The following is a 22757-nucleotide window of genomic DNA, read 5'->3' as shown; positions in this document are numbered from 1 at the left end:
TCTATAGGCTGGCCTCATTTGGTGGGCGTAAACAACCTTGACTTCTCTTGGTGGGGGTCTCCCAGCTTTGAGAATTCCTCTGGCTTCAATGGGTCCAGTAATGGACTTCAACTCGGTTGTCCTGCCCTTTCCTCCATGGATGTGATTGCCGGGGTGGAAATTTAGCTTCTGGAATTCCTTCTAAAATCCATTTCCTTACCAACTGTGCTTTTCCCAAGGCCAGCCTTCCACTGTCTCCCTCTTTCGTCTCCTTCCCCTCTACCCACTACCATTTCACAGGTAGGGGATGCACGTGCATGCCTGCATCTCTCACCTGCTTCTAGCAGCACCAGGAGGATGTCGAGTCCCATGAAAACCTAACACAAAGGGGAAGAATGCAACCATGGAATCTAGCCCCCTTCCTCCCAAGCTCAGATTTCCAAAGCTTGCTTTGCCAGCTTGGACAACCTGAGTCCGTTGAATAGCGTCCATGTTCAGTGATGTTCCCCTGTGCCATCGACAAATACAAATGGTTGGGTCCACTGGCTGCCTTCCATGTGACTTCATTTGCAAAGTCCAGGGGAAAGGGCTGGGCATCGCATCACATCCCCTTACCAATGAGGGGACGGGCGGGCAAGGCAAGCTGGGCAGAGCAAGGGAAGACGACCCTGAAGGCAGCTCTTCCATCAAATGCCTCCTGCTTTGGATTCTGCAGTTTTTGCACAATGCATCTCACCACGCCTGCCAATCGCCCCGGCAGGGGAGTGGGGGATGGTTGGCGGGGGAGAGGAAAGCAAAGGCACGGTTCAAGCTGCCCGCGCCTGGCCCGTCAGCCCCTGTCTGTGTGTGGACCGTGCTTCTCTGTTCTCATAATTCACTTCCCTGAGGTGTCACGGCGTGAAGGGCTGAGGCATGCTTCCTCATGGTTTCCCTAATCCTCCCGTGTCAAGTAACATATGCATCACTCGCTTACCCTCAACACAGTTTTGGCAGATTCTCCACCAACATCTGTTGCCCGAGGTCTGCCCCATACAAGCTTCCCCTTCATCAAATGACAGGGCCAGTAGGTAAAGCTTGTCTCTTCCTTCCCCTTCTGCCAGCTCGCAGCTTGGGGTCCCAGGGTCCAGCACTTTAGCCGTCAAACAAGCAACCGAACGGGCCGGGAGGCGGAGGCGGCCCCAGGAGTATATCACCAGAGACATCTTCCTCCCCATCCCCCAGCAGAACGACGCCCGGGTGACCTCCCCAACAACATCAGTAATTTGTCTTGGAGAACCGCCATACCTACAGCAAACACAGGAAGGATTAGGACACAACACATGCCGTACAACAACAGAAACGAGTGAAGGTCCTTCCTGAGTCTGCAAGATTATTGAGGGGGGAGGAGAGCGAGAGACAGAGAGTGAGAAAGATGAATGTGGAATCAGAGAAGCCCCGTTTCTTCATCCAGGATTGAAAGGAAATGGATGCCTCCGAACTGGGTGTGTCGAGGTCAAATCCGATATGGGCTTTGAGTTGCAGCCACTTTAAAGCCCATTGGTGACAGATGTGGACTTGCGCCAAGTCAACCACAAAATAGGATCAAAGGAAGTTGAAAAACAACAACAACTGGGGCTCCCCAGCTAAAGTTTTCTGCTGCCCTTGGAATGTCAGCCCCGTGGACCTGGTCAGGAAGCGGAAGAAAGTCTGCGAAGCACTTTTTTCAAACGAGTTGGAAAAATATAAAGACCCAGAAACCATGCCGATGCCTGGAAGACGTGGGGAGTTCTCCACTGCAGAAGGAGAAGCAGGAAACAGTAACCAGGGTGAGGAGGGACACCTAGAACCAGTACTGCTACTTGGAGAGGAAGCCTCTTCACCTTCATTCAAGAAAGAGTCATGATTAATGCCTTTTAAAGGTGAGAGGATCAAGAAGGAGAATTGGGCTGCAGCTTACTGGCTTTGAGGTCATACTCACTGAGTTCAAATCCAGGTTTTACCACTACATAGCTGTGTGACCCTGGGAAAATCTCTTACCTCCTCTGTGTTTCATTTTCTCATCTATAAATAGGGTTGATGGTAGCACCTGTCTAAGAGTTGTCAGAATTCAAGATATACACAGAATGTTCTTAAAACTGTGCCTGGCAAGAGCACAAACTCAATAAATGTTAACTACTATTCTGACAAGAATTTGTAAGAGTAAACGTACATCTCATAGAATGTCCACCTTAGGGAAGGTGAGACGATCAAAAGCACTGTGCCTGCGATTGCAATCCTAGACTCAAAGAGTATCACGTGACAGTCATTTGCAGATGAAAATTGTGTCTTGCAAACACGTGTGAATCTCAAAGACCTCATTCTTCACATCTAAAGCCAGGCTCAGACACCCACCCAATGCAGGTGGAAGGCAACTAAAATAACAAAATAATTGCCTTGAGAAGAAAAACATACCCCAGAAAGGGTTAACACATTTGCTAGGACTTCCTAGCTGTGGCCCTCTTCTAACTTGTTCTTTAACCAATGAGAATAGTTAGAAGCGTCAACCACTGTTTAGTTGTCTGGTTGCCCTTAAGACCAATCGATCAATCACAAGGGGCACCCCTTGTGTCCCCCTACCCCTCTTCCAAATGGGCCCCTCCCTATTCTCATATAATCTAAAGATCTAGAATTCTCAGATCCTTTCAGCCCAGCTCCATGGGATCAATTCCCCAGGTGTCAGGCTTAGTTACGCTGGAGCCCTGTGGGAAAGGGGATATGCTTGTCTCTGCTAACTCTGGGGCAACGTCTCTTTATGCAAGACATCCATCCCTTTCACCAACAAATGTTCCCAGCTGTGGGAAAGAGAATAAGGGCCCTCCACATCACCCACTGGCTATTCCTCTCTGCAGAGAAATTGGTACCTCGCCTAAGAGCATCTCCAGGCAAGGCCAGCTGAATGCACCCCAGGTGATAATCACAGATTTGGAGGGGCACACCCCATACACAGTCTCTGACTCGAAGACTTAGAGATCTTTTCATGGGGGGAATGGGAGAGACTATGCTTGAAAGGAAATTTATCATCTTAGAAAACAATTAGAATTTAATTGAATGCACAGTGTTCTGGCTTTTAGATCTATTCAAAGCAAGCAATGGACGATGTCTATGACAGGTGGGGCAAATAGGTTTCATCACATGTCGGCAACCAACCCTGATGGTTTGGCGGTAGACTGCAGGCACTCTACTAAGAGGGATTGTGGAGCCACAAGCCAGCATTGCGTTGGCTGTGATTGATTAGCAGTGTCTGCCATGTGTGTGGGAGGACGCTGACAGGGATCGGTTAGCAATGTCTGTTCTGAGTGGTGGCCTTGGATGTGGGCCTCCAATAATACAAAATGAAATTCCTAGTTTTTTAAGATGACCATTCCAAGGAATCTTTGAACAGTTTCTTAAAATTCCTGGGCCTTCATTTCCATTTTTGTAGCATATAAAAAGGAGAGGAGAAGAATTTTTTTTTTTTTAATGTTTGAATGAACTGGTGTCTAAGGTCAGTTTTTATTTATACATGTGAAAGCAGCTATGAAAACCCTGCTATCCAAATACCAGGTCCAGTCCCAGACAAGTTTGTAAAAGTTGATTTCTATATCTGTAACGGTTTTCACTTTTTGCCTCCCTGTAATAATTTATCGATAAGCCTGACTATCCAGCCACCTACCCCACTGTGGGCATTCTTGCATCGCCAGGTGAGCATCTGAAATCTTACCAGTGACTGTGGCGCAGGTATATTCACAGCAGGCGATGTTAAACGTATGGCTGGGGAATAAAACAAAACGCAATAAGACAAACAAAAAATATTAGTTTACACTGACTGAAATAGATCAAAATACCTCTCTCTATGTCTTGGATAATTCCCTCTCTGTCTGTCTATCTGTCTCTATGTATGTCTCTCTGTCCCTCTCTGTCTCTGTCTCTCTCATCTTTGGAAGTCTCCTTTTCCATCTATAAGAGACATGCCAGAGGGAAGGAGGAAGACAAAACCCTAACCTATAGTCTAGGGTTCCCTCCACAAGGAAGTAAGGGAGAAGAGAAAGATTCTAGAAACGTGAATGAAACTAGAATTTGGAAGGAAAGTTAGACTGCATTGGCTTTACCTGAAAATAATTGTTTGTCCCGATCTATATTTTAAGATCGGTTTTGTTGTCCTGATTAAAGGGACAGATATAGCTAGTACTATGAATATCTTCCTTCTTCTTGCCTTGAATGCAGATGTAATGCCTAGAGCCGCAGAAGATGTTTTGTGACCATGCAACAACGTCCATGAGGGTGAAAGGCAACAAGTTAAGCTAGGGATGTGTAGGAAGGTAGAAGGAAGCATGGATTTGGGGGTCATTATTTAGCGCCGAACTAGCCCTGTTCTACCATCCTCCAGACTTCCTTGTGAGGCCATTACGTGCTTTTACCTTTGAAAGCATCATTATTAAAGTTTTATTATTGGTAGCTCAAAGTATTTCTATACAACTATTTACCTCACTACTATAATTTGGTATTTTTTTAGGCATTGGACCCATATTGACTTCTACAACTGACTTACACTGGGCCTTAAAAAAAGAATGTTAAAGATATACATCTATATGGTGAAGCGGTCACAGAGAAAAAGTAAGTCATGCCAGCTAGCATAAATGGGGGTATGGAAATGAGGAGATGAGGGTCTATAAGGAGAGCAAGGCTAGAATTTCAATCTGATTGACTTTTCTAACATATTCTAGATGATGAGAACACAGTCTAGGCCATCTGCCAGCCCTTTCTAAATAGAGCATTTCCCAAAGCTGTGCCCTAGGTGTCAACACCTTTGAGACGTGAGTCAGAGACAGAGCCATCTGTACACACATCCTCCACCCACCTTCAGCTCCTCCAGCAAGCTGAGCAGAATTGAGTCAGCTCCCAGCACCCGCGTTAATAATTTGGAGGGCACACAGCCTGCCTTTCTCTCTGTACAGCTCACAAGAACAACCTAGCAAACGGCTCTGGCTTCAGATGTCAGTGTCCAGAGCTCATGGGCAGTACTATTCTGTGCCCTTATCCTTTCTAATAGAGCCTGGAAACACAGCCACCGAAGCAGGCAGGAAGGGCTCAACATGAGCTAACAGTCTCTTTCCAAACAGCTAGATGTTACTCATTTGCCTTGAGAAGATCAACAAAGAATGCAAATGGTATCTCCTCACCTCCTGATTTATCCAATTAAAACCATATGTGGACCACGCCACTTCCTCTTTTCCTGTGGGCTCAGAACCAACTAACAGGCAGGAGGGGTAGGATGGAAAAGTGAAGGGAACATTCTCGAGCCTCTGCTCTGTGCCTGGCACTGTGCCGGTGGGTCCCTTCCTGTGCATTCTCTTATTTAATCCTCGTAAGAATTCCAGAAGCTAGAGGGTACTGTCCCCATTTTACGGATAAGGCAGTAAGGCTTGGAGAGAACAAATGATTTGTCTGAGGCCCACAGCTAAGTGTGCACAGCAGAGATCGTGAGCCTTCACCCACATTTCTGTGCATCTCTACATTTCTCAACCTTCTTGGCAATTGTGTTCATCAGGTACCTGAGTTCTAGACAGAGGCAATGCACACCCTCTCTCAGCTGGACGATGAAATTATCTTGCACATTCTCACACCTATGAGTGGAAGCAAAAGATGCCAAGATGGCTGATCCACAAGAGAAAAGGAACCAGGATCTTTGAGTCACCACTTGGAGAAGAGACGGCCATCATTCTGGATTTTGCAAACTGATGTTCTTTTTTTTTTAATATTCTTTTTTTTTTTTTAATTTATTTGTTTGGTTGTGCCAGGTCTTAGTTGCGGCAGGCGGGCTCCTTAGTTGTGGCACATGGGCTCCTCAGTTATGGCACGTGAGCTCTTAGTTGCGGCATTTGGACTCTTAGTTGTGGCATGCATGTGGGATCTAATTCTCTAACCAGGGATCGAACCTGGGCCCCCCTCATTGGGAGCACAGAGTCTTATCCGCTGCGCCACCAGGGAAGTCCCGCTATTCTTGAGTTAGTTACTAAACCACAATCTATCCTACTTTGTCTTGTACGAAGGTACCATTTCAAAGAGGATCTGATACACCACACTATGGAGTCGTGGAGGAATCTTTGAAGAAAAGGACACAAATATTAAACAGGTTTGTGTGTCCGGTTCAACAAGTGAGCAAGTGAAACGACTCCAAAAGGAGTCCAAAGGATCGCATGTGGACAGATGTACTGTGATCTCTCTAGAGCACACGTGTGTCTGCCTCCCCCTTCATCTCACATGCACCCAGACATAAGCGAATCCAGAAAATACATGTTGAAGCTAATCCCTTGCCTCAAGTTGGGCTTGAACTTGGTGTCACAGCCCTTGGTAAATTCCTCCCAAGGTTCGTGTCTCAGTTTCTGCCTTTCTTCAGTGGAATAAAGCCCACGCGTTTCCTCCTGCAGTGTTCTTAAAGTATACGAAAACTGCAAAAGCAGACACTCGGTCAACCTAAAACGAAAGAAGCCCAAGAAATCCATGGCGTTATCACTAGAAATGACTTAAAGAACCACATGCCTGTACAATTTCTGGCTCGGATACATATTCCAGGCAGGGCTCAACCCTGAGAAGCCAAACTAGTGATTATCCCAAGAAGATCAACTTTTTTTAAGGACGCTGTCAAAGAAAAGAACGTGGAGAGGTGGATTAGTGGACTGGAAAGGCACTCGAGGCTGCTGGTGAAAAGCAACAAAGGTGTCCAGGAGGGGATTTTGAATGCTTCCTCCTCCTTCTCATTCTATAGCATCTTCCGTGGTATGTGCCTGTTGATAAATATTCATTGATGGGGGAATGGACCTAATGTGATGCAAATCACATGCAAAGCAACATGTAAATTGGAACCATTATAGGAAGTCAATAGGTGAGGTACTATGCATATTAATAGTACAGGACAACAGCTCCAAAAGCCCCAGAAGAGGCTCCTAATACTAGCAGGGGACCCTCCATTCCCAAAGGAATCTGATGGTCAAAGAGAGAACATTGCTGCCAAAGAAGGTCACCAAGCATGAAGTAGGGAGGGTGAAGCCAGGACCGGGGGAGACTGGGATGGGGACAGCCTCCTGCCCTGCTCTCCCCATCCCTCTCAACGCTGTACTCAAAACAAGTTCCCCTTCGTCACCTTCCCCTACCGATCAGACCCGGTACTGATCGATTGGTCAAATCCACTGAGTGACAGGGAGGCCGTCTGATCCGCTTGTCCATTCGCCACGCTATTCAAGATGGCTCCGGCAGGCCTTCCGACAAAAGAGCAGGCGACCCCGAGACTGCCCGTGAGGCTGGTCACTTTGAACCCGCTGGCACCACAGGCAAGACTTCTACAAGCTTGTGTATCCCCCCCACCCCACCCCGAAAGCTCTCTTCCTGGGAGTGGCGGACGCTCCCGGGCCTGCACCCTTGGCTCAGCTTGACCTAGCTCCCCAGAAAGGCGTCAAGGACAAAGCCGCGCCCGGAGGCTCTCAGATACAGGCTTCTTTCCCACCTAAGACCTAAGGGAGTTGCAGGAGCTTGACCATCGTGAATGCTCTGGGCCAGGGAAGGTCACAGGCTGCTTCTGATTGGAGACCTCCGCTGTGTTTGCTTTCTGTGCCCCCACGGACCTCCTGACAGGACTGGGGGCCATGGAAATAAGTCAGGGGTGACCCTTCTGGTGACCCATAGCCTCGCCAGCCAACTCCTGATTGCAACCTTCTGGCTTGAGTAACAGCCTTTAAGTTGGGCCTTCTGGCTTCACGGAGGCCAGAGCAGCTGCAGAGCTGGTGGCAGTAAACACGGCCAGGCTGGGATGCTCGGTACCTTCTTTCCACATGCGAGACAACCCAAGGTCGGTGGGATGCGGAGACCATACCACGGGAAGGAGCAGAGGCAAGAGGAAGATGGGAGAAGCTTCTGACTTCAGCAGACAGATACTCTCCCTTTGGCTCCTGTACACCCCTCTGGTCTCAGCAGTACACGGGTACCCAGGCTCCGACCTGCTGGTGTTCAAGTCAGTGGATGCAAACCTCTTAGGAGCACCTGAACGATTGGCGTCCAAGCCCTGCCTTCCAGTCCTTGCTTCCCTGACATCGGGCTGTAGAAGCCATTCTCACAGTTCCCTGATGACACAATAAAACACAAACGTAGATGCTGACCCCACTCCATACACCCCCGGCACACACCCTGTTTATAAGGGGGTCCCCCCGCTGTCTCCGCGTATGGCATGGTCCAGGCAGCCCCGTACACCACGGACACGTGGCTTTTTCAAAAAGGATCTTGTGTTAGACAGTTGACATGAAAGGGTCAAAGCAACCTCCCTGTCCTCCGCAAACTTACGTGTGGGGCTTCCTCCCCGACACAGATGGGACATCTCATAGACTCTGAAATTGGTAACTCCTCCCATCCAGTTGTTTCCTTTCGCAGATGATAGATCTGTAAGAAAGGAGAAGTGACCTGATCGCGTTAGTCACACTGCTGAGTCGTGACAACAGCAGGGCTGGGATTCCAGGGACTGGACACCCCACCAGTGCCCTTCACCCCCACGTGCATTCCCAGATGGCTAGCCGATGTCTAGCACCTCCAGCCACCGCTTCCACAGGCTCTCCCCATCGGCGTCCCCTCTCTCCTACACAGGACTCTTGCAGGCGTTATTTCCATCAGGGAGATCCTAAATAAATAGCAATGAAAGAGAAGCCAAGTAGGAAGCAGAGGCAGAAAGCAAGATTCCACCAAAGAAGACTTCCGTAGGGAAGACTCTATAAAACTCGCTTAGAATCCAGGCTGGACCGCCACTGGCCAAGAGCTCAGGTCTGATCCAGGTACTTCTGACAGCCAGGCGCCACCCCCATCCCCAGCTTCACCGATCCACATCCAAACATATCCTATCTTTTGGAAAACTTGCTTTTCAACTCCAAGGTCCTTTCAGGTTCAAGGAGTTGCAAGACAAATAATATAAAAAGATGAAAGTTGCTGGAAGGAAGTCAGAGTTGACAAGCAGGCCTTCACAGGGTGTAAACCCGGCTGCTCCCTCTCTCTGAGGAGAATCAGCAGGATCGCTTTTCCAGTCCGTTCTGTGGCTCAGCCCCCTCCCAACCCAGCACAGACTCTCAGGCTCCCAGCAGAAGAACGTTGGCTGCTTAAGACCCGCGCTGCTTCTGCACGCAGTAAACCCACTCTGTCAAGGTGATACGGGCTTCACATTTGACCCGCTTTCATTTTTCTTTCCTTTTGCCGAAGTGGTGGTGAGTATATACATATATTTTTAATTTACTTACTTTGAAAATTTCAAAATGAAGCCTGTATCACGTTATTTAAAAAGTAACTGGCTAATCATTCTCAGGGTTCCCTTTCAATGACTGACGTGGTATTGAGCCTAAATGCTCCTTCATTCTTTTAGAAAATTTTTTAAATTAAAGTATAGTTGATTTACAATGATTCAAGTGTACAATGAAGTGATTCAGTTATATATATGTTCTTTTTCAGATTCTTTTCCATTCTAGGTTATTAGAAGATGCTGAATATAGTTTCCTGTGCTACACAGTAGGTCCTTGTTGTTTATCTATTTTATATATAGCAGTGGGTATCTGTTAATTCCAAATTCCCAATTTATCCCTCCCCCCCGACCTGGTAACCATAAGTTGGTTTTCTACACCTGTGAGTCTATTTCTCTTTTATAAATAAGGTCATATGTATCATTTCTTTTTAGATTCCATAGGTAAGCGATATCATATGATATTTGTCTTTCTCTGCCTGACACTTCACTCAGTATGATCACTTCTAGGCCCACTAAATACTCTTTCAAATGCATGCCTTGCTTTTAAAAATTGGACTGCCTTCTGTACATTTGTGTGGAAGCATTATTTAGTCAAAGCTTGAGACTCAGACCCACATTCAGGAGGGGCTTCAGAGTAACTCCTTTCCTGGAGTTCAAGACCTTCAGTTACCAAGTCTCCACAGGATGAAAGGTTTCTAAGGCGCCATCTCCTTTTTGAAAGGAACTTTTAACCTTTTCAGTCCTGGGTAGTTTATTAGAAAAGGACCTCTCCTTAAACCCCAGCTTGGAAGACTGAGTGGCTGAACATGGCGCTAGGGTAGTTTTCCAACTGCAGGCTCTCCAAGTCATCCATCCATCCATCCATCCATCCATCCATCCGTTCACCCATTCAATCAAGAAACATGGTGGACAGATACACATAACCCCTGACTTCATAGAGCTTACAACGTCATCAAGGAAACACAAGAATCAAGGGCCAAAATTGATGGAGCTTAGTTGCCAAGGAAGGGAAAGGTACAGGTTGACTCTGCGAGGCATTGCGAGGCAGGCAAAGCCTCATTCCTCCGGGCCAGGAGGCCCCAGAGGTCATCCTAAGGGTTTCGGGGTTAAGCCTAAGAACAGTGGGAGGCCCTGGGTCCCGCCGCCTCCTTTCTCCTGCCCTCCTGCTCTTCCAGAGAAGACACACCCTTCTGCTTTGAGTTAAGATTTTCGTTCCATCCACACCAAAAGGCTTTCCCCCCAAACAGAGAGTATCTTTCATGTCGTGCCACCCACGAGAGCCCCTGACCCCGCAGGCCCTGCACGAAGAAGACGGAGTGGGGGTGGGGGTCAGAGTCTGAAGATCAGTGTTGAGAAGGCTTGAGAGAGTGGAGGCTCCCAGCCGGGACCGGAATTTCAACCCAGCTGGAAAACAGGCGTAAAGGTGATCAAATGGTAAGTTGGCCAGCCTCTCCCATGCTGTTTGGAAACATATGACGATGGCGCAATAGCCGTGTTCTGAAGCCGAGATGGGCACTGACCAGCCCATCGCGGGGCTAGCGCACGCTCACTTGGGCAAGGCCAACCGCTCCCTGCAAGGTCTGACACAGGCAGCGGGCTCCTGCCCTATGGAAAAGTGGTTTTGCTAAGAGTCACCCTTCCCAGTTTAACAATTGCACAGGAGGCAAACTAAGCCACGGTGTAATTAGCAAAATGATGGGAAAATATGTCAGCAATGCAAGTACCATTAGCGTCCCCTTAAATGAACACATGAAGAGCATTCAGTGCATGGGTGGAAGAAGAAATGCAAATATCTGACCCCAGGGGACAATTATGCAAAGATCTTTCAGAAATCTTTAGATTGTGGCAACCCTTCTGTTTAAAATCTTCTTCAAGAATCCAGTTCAGTAAACTTGTTGTCGCCTATTCTTTTTTAAAAACTATTTAATGTATTTATTTATTATTTATTTTGGCTGCACTGGGTCTTCACTGCGGCATGCAGGCTTCTTAGCTGTGGCATGCATGCGGGATCTAGTTCCCCGGCCAGGGATCGAATGTGGGCCCCCTGCGTTGGGAGCACGGAGTCTTACCCGCTGGAACACCAGGGAGGTCCCATCACCTATTCTTAGATCGGCTGAAGCTGTCATCAATTTTATCTTTTCCTGCTGGCCTTCAGAATGCAGGAGCTGCTGAGAATGGTTTTAAAGTCAGGCTGGTGCCCGGACTGTGAGTCTCTAAACCTGTGCTCTCTGAGTAGCAGAGGCCCTGCAGCTAGAAATAGATGTTCTTATTTTCACACATTGTCTGAATTATATTCTTCTAAGGTATAAGAAGGCTTGACTTTGGCTAGTAAGTGGTCTCATTGGCCAGAATCAAAAAGAAAAAGGGACTGGACTAATTTACAAAATAGAAACAGACTCACAGACATAGAAAACAAACTTGTGGTTACCAAGGGGGGATGTGGGGGAGGGATAAATTAGTTTGCAATTAACAGATACAAACTACTATATATAAAATAGATAAACAACAAGGTCCTAGTATTAGCACAAGGAACTATATTCAATATCTTGTAATAACCTATAATGGAAAAGATTATGAAAAAGAATATATTATAGATATATAATTAAATCACTTTGCTGTGCACCAGAAACTAACCAACATTGTAAATCAACTATACTTCAATTAAAAAAAAGAAAAGGAGGAGAAAAACAAGAAATAAGCCAAGTCAATTGTCCATCAGTCCCTGATGTTTGGGGTTGAGATCTTCTATCATTTCCTTAGAGGAGAAATGATATTATATAAAACTTTCCCAAGATCTGGAGTGACTTCTCAGTAGGAACAAGGGCCAGGAAATAGAAGAGAGTCCAGGATGTGCCACCAGCCACTGAAAGATAACACAGTCATTATTTTCAATATTTTTCTCTAAAGAAATACTTTTTCCCCGTCACTCTCTGTCCTAGTTAATGATACCGCCAACCATCCAGATGGTCAAGCCAGAAAACCAGGCGCCATCTTGGATCTCGTTCCTAACCTCACTTCCCAAAGCTAAAAGTCCTGTGAACTTCATCTCCTAAACTTCCCTGTCACCTCCCCTTATTGTCACCACCTAATTTGGGCCATCCTTATTCTCACCAAAATATCTGTACAATTTCCCGAAAATAGAGCCATGGCTGCATCCTCGCTTCATGAAGCTGTCTGCTCCAGTGCCATCTGCTCAGAGAACCCTTCCCTGGCCACTCTGTCTAAACTGTGACTTCCCGTCACTTTTTATCCTTACTCTCTTCTGTTTTCTTAACAGACCCTATTCCCACCTTTCATCATATCACACGTACATACATATGTACATAGATATCACATAGTTACATATCACACAGCTACATATCACACAGCTGTATATCATATATTTAGTTGTGTGTATGTCATATATTTCTTGTTGGCTTTCCCTTCCAGAAAATAATCTTGTTTTGTTCACTGCTGTGTCCCAGGACCTGGAATGACGCCTGGTACACCAAAGGAGCTCTATCAATATTTGCTCAAGGAATGAACGAACCAGGCTCCCTCCTTCCACTCTCACGTATCCTCTGGTCCATCCTTCATATCGGTGAGGCTTACTTTCCGAAACACAGATTTGACGGCTTTATTTGACTGCTGCAAATGCTTCCATGCTGTCCAGTCGCTAATGTGTTACCATGGCAACCAGAGTAGGCGTGGCCTGGCCCCACCACTTCTGCAGCCTCGTTTCCCATGCCCTCCTCCAACTCCCCAGGCCTTACCCACCCAACACAACAGGCATGTGCAATGACTTTGGGGTCCCCAAACATGCCATGCTGTTTCTGCTCTCAACACCTTCATGAGGGATATTTTCTAAGCCTACACTGGGCTTTGACTCCGTTTGACTGCTGGGCAAACTCTGAAAAGCCACCCCTTACCCCCTGCTGTGCCCTGCACAATACTCCCATTACAGGTTACAGAACCTTGCAGAGTGTAGTGTGCACTTGTGTCTTTATCTTATCCTTCCTTGGTCTAGGAGTGGAGACTACATCTTAATCATACGTTAGTAGACACTCAATTTTTCTAGCATTGGAAGATTTTTCTTTCACGTTTGCATTTCTTATAAAATAAAACAAAGCCTGTGAAAGAGAAGAGGAAAAACTCTTTCAGTCTCTCAACTCTGCTTTTTACATCCCTCCCCTGAGGTCTCTTATTTATTCAGAAAAAAAAAAAGAGAGAAATCACAAAGAGGAAAAGAAAGGAAAAATAGAGAGAATAGTGAGAGATTTTCAGCCAAGTGAGAAAAAAAGTAATAACTGGCTTTTGCTTTTGCATTGCATTGATTACATAACTGAAGCCTGAACTCAGATGACAGAGAACTTGGCAGAATGACTGTCCCCACCATGAAGAGCTGTGGGGCAGGTCCAGCAAGTGAAGACGGCGAGATGCCAAAATGGACTTGACATCACTTTGCACTCTGACTTTTCTTTCTCTGGAGTGATGGGAAGGCCGAGCTGGGACATTAGGACGCCTCAAATCCAGTCCAGGCTATAGAGCCCCTGCTCCCAAACCCATGCAGGCAAACCCGTTATAAACCTGACCCAGCTTGCGTCCTCCTGCTCCGCGCCTCCCCTCCACAGTCCCCAGCTTTCCTGTTAAAGGATTCCATCTGTCCCAAGACCAGTTTCCTTTTCTCTGCTCTGTTTTCTTTGATGAGCTCACGCTGAGTGCAGGGGGGCGGCTAGGAATACTGACCATCGGTGACTGTGTAGGGATGCGAGTTTCCATTGCAACCTCACTCCCACCACCCAAAGTAGCGAAAACAATATGCACAAAATAAAACATAAAAATACATTTCACTTCTGTGAAAGGGAAAATGCACGAAAGCTTTAAAGGAGAAAAGAGATGGATTGGAACACCCAGGGGCCATGGGCTGTTCCCTGAAGGATGAACTTGAGGGCCGTCATCAGCTCCAGTCTCTGGTCAGAACAGGAGGAGCTGGGTGGGAGGGGATGCTTGGGCCTGAGGACCCCCCCCACACACAAAAAAAAGGGATCCCGGAGGTGATCATGCCATTCTGACTCGCACACAGTCCCCATTGCATGCATTTAAGCAAGGAACTCTACCTTCAAAACTTGAGTGTTAAGGTCTCTGGTTTGACCCCTGTTGCCAGGTCTCCTAGAAAAGTCTGGAAATGTGGCGGGTGGTGTCTCTAAGACTCCAGAAAATATTTCAGCTGGACCAGCCTAGCCCAAGGGGGGACATCCATTTTTTCACTCAAAAAATATAGCAGCTGTTATAGGCTCTGAGATATGGTGATACACACACACACACACACACACAACACCACAGTTCTTGCCCTCTGGGAACTTATTTTCATTTGTGGGGGAAAGGGAATAACAGAATTTTGAAAAAAAGAAATAGTTCAACTATATGGCATGCCAGATAGTGAGGGCCAAGGAGGAAGAGAAAATAGAGGGAGGGCGGGCGTGTGAAGTTCTGAGGAATTGATTGACTTGGATCCAAGAGCGCTGCCCTGGGGAGGTGCCCTGCGAGGGACCATGTGAGGGAGGGTGCAGACCTGTAAGGCAGAGGTTTGGGGTCATCACAAAGCTTCCTGGGCGGCTTACATTCTGTCCTACCCCAGGGCATAAGGAGCACATAAAAACAAGAAAGGAGGGGGAGAACAGGCAACCGCATGGCCCACCGTACGTGTTGCCATCTGGTGGGCCCTGGAAACCATCGGTGTGTTCGGTTACCGTGTTGACACAGCCGGCAGGACACACACTGCTGGCTCAGGGCTCCCCAGAGCCGTCGGAATGGTCCTGCTTCCCTGGATTCCTGAGGCCCCCGCATCCGGGTGCTGGGGCTCTACCCCACACAGGGTTTTAAAATCCCCTTGGGTTGTCCCAAGACTGGGGCCTCCAGGAGCTCCCCAGCCCAGGTTCAGATCTTTATCTAGACTGAGTTCTGGGCCTGGAGGTCAAGTCGGAAGGAGGGCTTTGAAAGTTGTTTGCTCAACCAAGGAGGCAGTTGAGGCTGGGTGGAGGAGAGTAAATGAAAGACTCATGTGACATCTACCCACCGAGCTGACCCGGGGGAAAGCGCCCTGGATGTCGGCTCCTGTGGATAACAATCACTGCTGCAACCCTGCCTCAGGTACGTGACGTATATACCTGCACCCCAAGATGTTACATGCAAATTTCTTGTTTCCCCATGACCTTCTATTTTTGACCAATTTTGGAGCAAAGATACTGAGATTGAAAATGTTCCATACCCCTCGCAAGTTGGTGGCCAGAACTTGAACGCAAGCATCTCCAGTCCTAAAACAGGCTCTCAATCCCTACGCTTTAGGCTCTACCTACATTGAAGGGATAAAATCCCGGCAACACCTCCTGGTCTTGCAACAAGCCTGACTCCTCTCTTCCCAGTTCAGAACATTGGGAAGAGGACCATTTATACAATGAAAAATCAAGCAAGGGCGACTTCCATGACCTCAACAGCTTCTAGCACTTCTTTTCCAAGAGGCTCTATTTCTTTCAACTGCTAGGAATAGTACTTAGGATGCTGTGAAGAACAAGCAGATGGTTTAGCGTTTAAACAAGTTGAAGGTCCATCAGCGGTAGCGCCCAGTCGGGGCCTCAATCTTGTAAACACGGTGACCTCTGTGAGCCTTGACCGTCACGGCATGATCTACATAGTATCTTGGATGAAATATTTGTAGCGATGCTGGGACTCGTGTCTCAACTCAATGGCACGCCAAGAAAGGCTCCAACAATCTGCGGCTTCTGTATAAAAGTAAGAAAACAAGAAGCCGAGGAGGTGAGAGGCCTTGTCTGAAGTCACTCACCGAGTTCCCGCAGAGCCTGACGTGGGAGCGGGGCACCAAGTAACTCCACACATCGGGGGCCATCTGGCTGGACACGCAGAGACGGGGCAGCCTTCTAACCCTTGGGCTAAATCATCAGTCCAGCAAAGAAGACCCGCATTTAGAAGGAGAAATATGTTCCCGCCCACCCTAACCCTTTCCCACCACCTGTCACCCCAAAGCCCCAGGCTCAGAGCCACCGCATCCGAGATACGTCCAAATAGACCTTTGAGGCCGGGCTGGGCCCCCTCACCCGCATGAAAAGGCGAAAGTAAACACTTTTGTCCCAAGGACTGGCCAAGGCAGTGGGTGGAGCAGCCTGGGCCAAGTCAGACAGGGACAGGGCCTTGGAGGCATTGTTGACAAACTGGGTGTGTTCGTGGACCCGAGCGTGAGGGATGGACGCAGCCTGGAGCGTCTAGGAGAGAAGAGGACTTCCAGAATCTCTCCTCCAGCCTCAGCTCCCCAGGGAAGACCCCAGGTGTTCCGCCTCCCTCCCTCCCTCCCTGCATCCCTGCCGCGGCTGGGCCTTCCTTCGGGCTGGCTGTTTAACGAGGCAGGTTGAGAATGTTCAGCCTGGAACGCACGTGTTCTAATCCTATTAAATATGCACCGGCTTCCAAAGGCAGCTTTTTCAAAACTTGCCTCCCCCGCCTCCCCCCTTCCGCCTTACTTAGTCCGTCTTGCTCCCTTCCAGCTTGAAAAGCCATCGCTCAGTTGTTGGCAGGGGTCCCACCGGCGTTTTTGCAAGGATTTGGGCTGTGATTCAGCTACCTGCAGCTGTTCCCCGGTTACCACCCACGTAAAGGAATTTCTGATATTAAAACGGGTGACAAACTTCCTCCCCCCTCCCCCCAACACATTAGTTTGATTGACGTCCACCGTCTAAGGGGCCAAGTTCACGCTCACTTGGTTGCCCATGTCCACGTGATGATATATTTAATTCTACCGCCCCTCCCATGCCTTATATACACGTCCTCTAATAAAAACCATTGAAATACCCTTGGGGGGGGGATATTTTAAAAACAATCTACTGAATATCGCGAGAACTAAACTTTGTTCTCTCTTTAGTTATCGGATGAAATCCTCTTCCCACCCATGCAAGAATTCTTACTACTTTCTCCGCCAACATGGATGTCATCAAGTGGGAGTGGGGAGAGGTAGGGCAAAGGGAGAGTTGAAGACTCCAGTTCGGACAGTTCCATGGAGCCTTTCGGAGCTAATGCTGGGGATCACCTGCTTCCCTCCGACAGCAAAGAGATGCTGGGGTCCCTTCGGACCGGATGGCGTTGTCTCCAGCAGAGCACACCGAGAGGGTATCCCCAAAGCTGGGCACAGGTGTGCGCCTTCTGGCTCCGACTGCTTTCCTTTGTGCGCGCGTTGGGTTTGGAGGGATGGGGTGGCGGGGTGGACACGCAAACCGTGCAGATGGCCCTGCAGTCAACTGCCCATCCTCCTTCTGGCAGAAGTCCCGTCTCGTCAAAGGAAGAAGAGATGGAGGCCAACACAGCACCTACAAAAGCATTAGCATTTAGCATTCTAGGTACCTGCCTTGAGAGCAGACACTCAAAGGCGGGCTTTTGGGCACTGATTACGCCGGAGCCCCTGGATGGATGCCGAGAACCTGGGCTTTCTCTGAGTTCCTCCATTCTGCTTGGCAGACACTCTGCGGGGAACAACAGAAGGGTCCCACCCATCTCATCCACCCCGAGGCCGTGTCCCCTTGCTTCTGGGCAGTAGCCAGTAATGTGATCCTTCAAGGCCGTGCCAAACCCCCCTGTTGGGAATTCAGCCAATCCTGGGGCTCTTCAGGGAAGAAAAATTCCTTTCCCTGACCTCTGCAGGTGATCGGATTGAGGTCCCTGCAGCTTGAAATTTGATTTGATCTTTGATCTCTGCTTGCACAGCTGCGATGGTTATTACGTACCATAAAGGGTCCCGGCTCCCTCTCCTACTCACCTGCCCTCCGTAGCAAGTGCTTGGGGCCAGGTATTTGTGTGCCCTGGGTGAATATTACTTCTCTGCTTTTCTCATACTGCACTGCTCCCAGTTCAGTCCTGCTTTCTCATTCTCTTCATTCCCAGGACTTAACCCCAAATTCCAAGACCCTGGATATTTTCACATCCTTCTAAATGAGAGCATGTGGTTTCAGGAAAAACAAAAAACAAAAAAAAAACCACTGTGTGTTAAGAGCCAAATATTTAAACAAGGTCATAGTCCCAGAAGAACGCAGCATGTGTCTCAACAAGTTCTTAGAGGAGAGTGATGCTCAAAATGAGTTTTCCTGGATTTAGTCTACTTCTCTGTCACAGTGAGGTCATCCCCTGCAAAGAGACGTGTTTAAGGTTGCGAGTTTGCTGGAGTTCATCAGACCTATTTTCTTTGTGTATTAGGGGTAAGTGAAATATTAACAGGTGATATTCATTGAAAGCTGACTGTGTTTTAGACATTACGCTAATGACTTTGCCTGCATGGACACTTTTAGGCCTCAGAAACTCTATGAAGAATGTAATTTATTCTCTCATTTCACAGATGAGGAAACTGAAGCTTGGAGGGGGCTAAGTAGCTGGTTTAAGATTATACAAGCAGTGAGCAGAGCCGGGATTCCTTCATGGGCCTCTGTGACGCTGAACTCACGTTCTGAACCAAATTCATAGACTCGCCATCTTAGGAAATTACGTGATCAAGAGAACCTTGATATCTTGTCTAAATTGCTCCCCCAAGAAAACCAGTTCAAGATTTATTTTGTGGCTACCTTGATTTCAATCTGAAAACAAAATCAGGATAACATATTTCACCCCTTATGTTTTTTTAAAATTAATTAATTAATTTATTTATTGGCTGCGTTGGGTCTTCGCTGCTGCACACGGGCCCTGTCTAGTTGAGGCAAGCAGAGGCTACTCTTGGCCACGGTGCGCAGGCTCCTCATTGCTGTGGCTTCTCTTGCTGTGGAGCACAGGCTCTAGGCACGTGGGCTTCAGTAGTTGTGGCACATGGGCTCAATAGTTGCGGCTCATGGGCTCTAAAGCACGGGCTCAGTAGTTGCGGCACACAGGCTTCACCCTTTATCTTTTGAAATTAATCAGGAGTTTGGGATAAACATATACACATTACTGTAAATAAAACAGATAACCAACAAGGACCTACTGTATAGCACAGGGAACTATATTTTGTAGTAACCTATAAGGGAAAATAGTCTGAAAAAGAATATATATATATATACATATACATATTATTTTATCACTTTGCTGTATACCTGAAACTAACACAACATTGTAAATCAACTACACATCAATTAAAAAAAATAAATTAATTAAAATTGGAATTATACTCAACAGCTTACAAGAATAAGAGGATTAAGTCCATCTTTTAAAAGAAACATCCAATTGGATATAATTTGGAAACCTTCATCCTAAGATTTAATTCCTGGGTCCCCATGTGGCTCTTACCTTTGAGCCTAGACTTGATAAGAATATTTCTCCAGCTAGCTTTTTTTTTTTTTTTTTTTTTTTTTGAGTCCCTATTAAGTGCCTGGCATTAAAGCGTTGCAGTTGCTTTAAGGCTATGACTATCTTCCATGACTTCAAGGACCAGAATCCTTCCTGTGTCCACTCACCACCCCCTCCATCCCACTCCCTCCGTGGTGGTTTTATTTGTCCCCGTTTAGCTGCTTTTTCTTCCATGAGGAAGAAGCATAAAGATAAACCTGTTGTGTTTCTGTCCCTTTGCCTACTGCACAAGCCCTGAAAGATGGTCTTCCCATTTGCAAGGTGTCTCTCAGCATCTAGCCCTAGCCATCTTCTTTCCTCTTATTTTTCATTGGGTGGATGTCTGTGCTAAGTTTTCCCCACCTCTCTGAGAACTTCAATAGGTCTTCGCTAACTAAAATATGATTGTATGCATATTCTTGGCATCCAGCGACCTTTACAACTGAATTGTGACAAAGAACTGAGTTACAAAATCTCAGCTTATACAAGAAGCTACATCCTTAAAAGGGAGGTGACCATGACCTTTCCACTCAAAAGCGTTTTCTCAACTTTTCATATAAACTTACAGGAAATTAGAAACAGTGTAGATAACATCTATATAGTTGGTCCCTAGACTCAATAATTGTTCATATTTTTGCCACATTTGTTTCTGTCTCTGGGTGTGTGCAATTTTTGATTTCTGGGTTTTGTTTTGTGGCTGGACCGCTTGAGGATAAGTCGCAGACTTCAAGACATGTCACCTCTTGAAAGCCTAGAATGTTGGGATCATCCTACTTAACCATACAGCACTGATACACCCAAGAAAATCTCACAGTTGTTACCCATTGTTATCTGCTACCCAGCCCATGTTAAAATTCCCCATGTTACAAATGGGTCCTAGAGCTGTTTGAGTTTTTGTTTCTATTTTTGCTCTGAATTAGCACATGACAACTGTCTTGCCTTGTCCGTATGTGTCCCATCCTGGGCAAAGTCTGGGGAACATCCCCCCCTGATTCCATCCTAGGCAAACTGGGAGGGTCAGTCCCCCTCACGGGGAGACAGTCAGATTTCCTGCATTGTACTGGACTATTATACTTACTTCGTATTTAATCACTTTTAATCACATGTGTCACCAGATTGAACTCAGAAAATTCAAAATTTTAAATTAAATATGTAGTGGAGTCTCCTCTGACACCCAGGGCGAGAATTGTTTGGGGTGGTGTCGGTTTGTCCGCAGAGAACCGGCACAGACATCCAAGAGATCTGGTCTCACCAATGAAAACCTGCGCAACTGAAAGCTGTGGATTGTCAGTCCCAAAATAGTGTTTTTCTTTGGTTGCACTTTGTTGTCTAGGGTCTGAGCTGTTATCACGTTTCAGAAGCGTTTACAGGTGAATTGACGGGTGGAATCGTTGGCACAGGCAGCCCCAACAGGTAGATGACCCGTTCAGATGCTGGACCTGGTCATTGGCTGCTAATGCTGAGATACCTGAGCGCACCTGAAACTCTTCCCCACGCAGCTGTGGCGAGAAGGAATCCAAACGGGGATATCAGAGAGTCTGCTCTTCTCATACATCATACCCTTCAACGGTATGTTGAAGATGTTCCTGTCTGCAAAGCCCTCCACAAAGAAATGTGGGAACCAAGGTGACCCCCAGGCTCAAGATCCAGTACCACCTTGGTCAGAGCATCTCTCTTCTCTGAGGCTCTGTTTCCTCATCTGCAAAGCCATGAGCTGCTCCAGCCACCCTCTTCTTGGCTGGTCTCATTTCAGGCTCTCCAGGAATGAACATCTGGGGCTCCAAGCACTTCCTCAGATTATAGTTAGAATATCCTCACTCATCTCCAGGAAGTCGCCTCTCTGACACAAACCTGATAAATCAGTGGAAGGTAAGGGAGACGGGCAACGAACAGGCTGTGAGGGTCTGCTATGCCCTCTTCCTGCCCCAGAAAAGTACAAATGATACACCTGGTCCTCAACCCTCAAGAAGAGCCCCACCTCAACCACTCTTTTAGCCCCTCTGTCCTTCCCGTGGATTGGGAAGACCTCACTTCACTTTGTCCAGTATCTTTATGAAATGGTGAGAAGTATGTCCGAGTAAGATACTGACCCTAAATTAGCTGAGTGCTCTGAGATCTAAGCCTATCCATTAGCTGCCTCCCCACATCTCCAAGCTGGATGTCCAAGGAGCATCTCGTTCTCAACCTTCATTATGTCTTCAACACAACTCTTAATGCCCTTTGAATCACTCCTCCCCTACTTTTCCCCAAAGCATAAGACACATCACTGTTTACCCAGTTACTCAAGACAGAACCCTAGGAGTCATTCTTGATGCTTCGATTTCTGCCACACCCCGAATCCAACCCATGCACCAGTCAGGTGAGCTTGATCTTCAAAATACGGCTGAGGTACTCCTTCCCATCAGCCCCACTGCTGTCCCTTTAACTAAAACTGCCTCTGCCTCTTGCCTGAGCTCTTGCTGCAATCCTCTTCTGTATTTCCAGCTTCACTTCGCCCTCCTACTGTCTAATCACACTGCTCAGCAACCACTGAATAATCTTTTCAAAACCACGAATCAGACCAGAATCTCTGCCCTATTCGAAATCTACCAAGAGCTGTCCACCACATTTACGGTCAGTTCTCAACACCTCGCCGTGGCCCTTCCTCTTCCTCTGCTCACCTGGGCCACCTCACCTCGCTCCACGTTCTTCCTTCCCGGCTGCAGCCGGCTACAGAAGGCATCTCGCTGGACCTCAAAAGGTCCATTAGACCCTTTACCCCTGCTGTTCTGGTCACCTGGGCTGCGCTTCATTTAAACGCCAATTTCGCCACCTACCAGCCACCCACCTGCCACCCCACGCCCACTTCTCTCTGCCCTCCTGCCCCACATCATATTACGTGTCCCATGCACTCACTGTGTCTGCACTCTGCGCCCTGTGACAACAGGTGCTCAGCGTGCTTTGTTCAACACTGAATCCCCAGTGCGGAGAATACATCCTGTCCCGAGTAACCGCTCAATAGATCTTTATGCAATTCGTGAATGAAACATCTTTATCCCAATTAAGACCAACGAGGAAGGGGGGGCAGGGGATAAGCAAAAATACCTCCTGTACTTTGCCATTTGGTGTAACTGCTTTTCATTCACTTAAAAATAAGATTTATAAGGGCTTATCAAACTGGTCCCCAGCACATTTCTGTCATAATAGA

Source organism: Hippopotamus amphibius, chromosome 17 (assembly GCF_030028045.1).
Source record: "Hippopotamus amphibius kiboko isolate mHipAmp2 chromosome 17, mHipAmp2.hap2, whole genome shotgun sequence".
In the NCBI taxonomy this organism is placed as follows: domain Eukaryota; kingdom Metazoa; phylum Chordata; class Mammalia; order Artiodactyla; family Hippopotamidae; genus Hippopotamus; species Hippopotamus amphibius.
The sequence above is the reverse complement of the archived record's forward strand: the minus strand, read 5'-3'. Positions refer to the sequence as shown.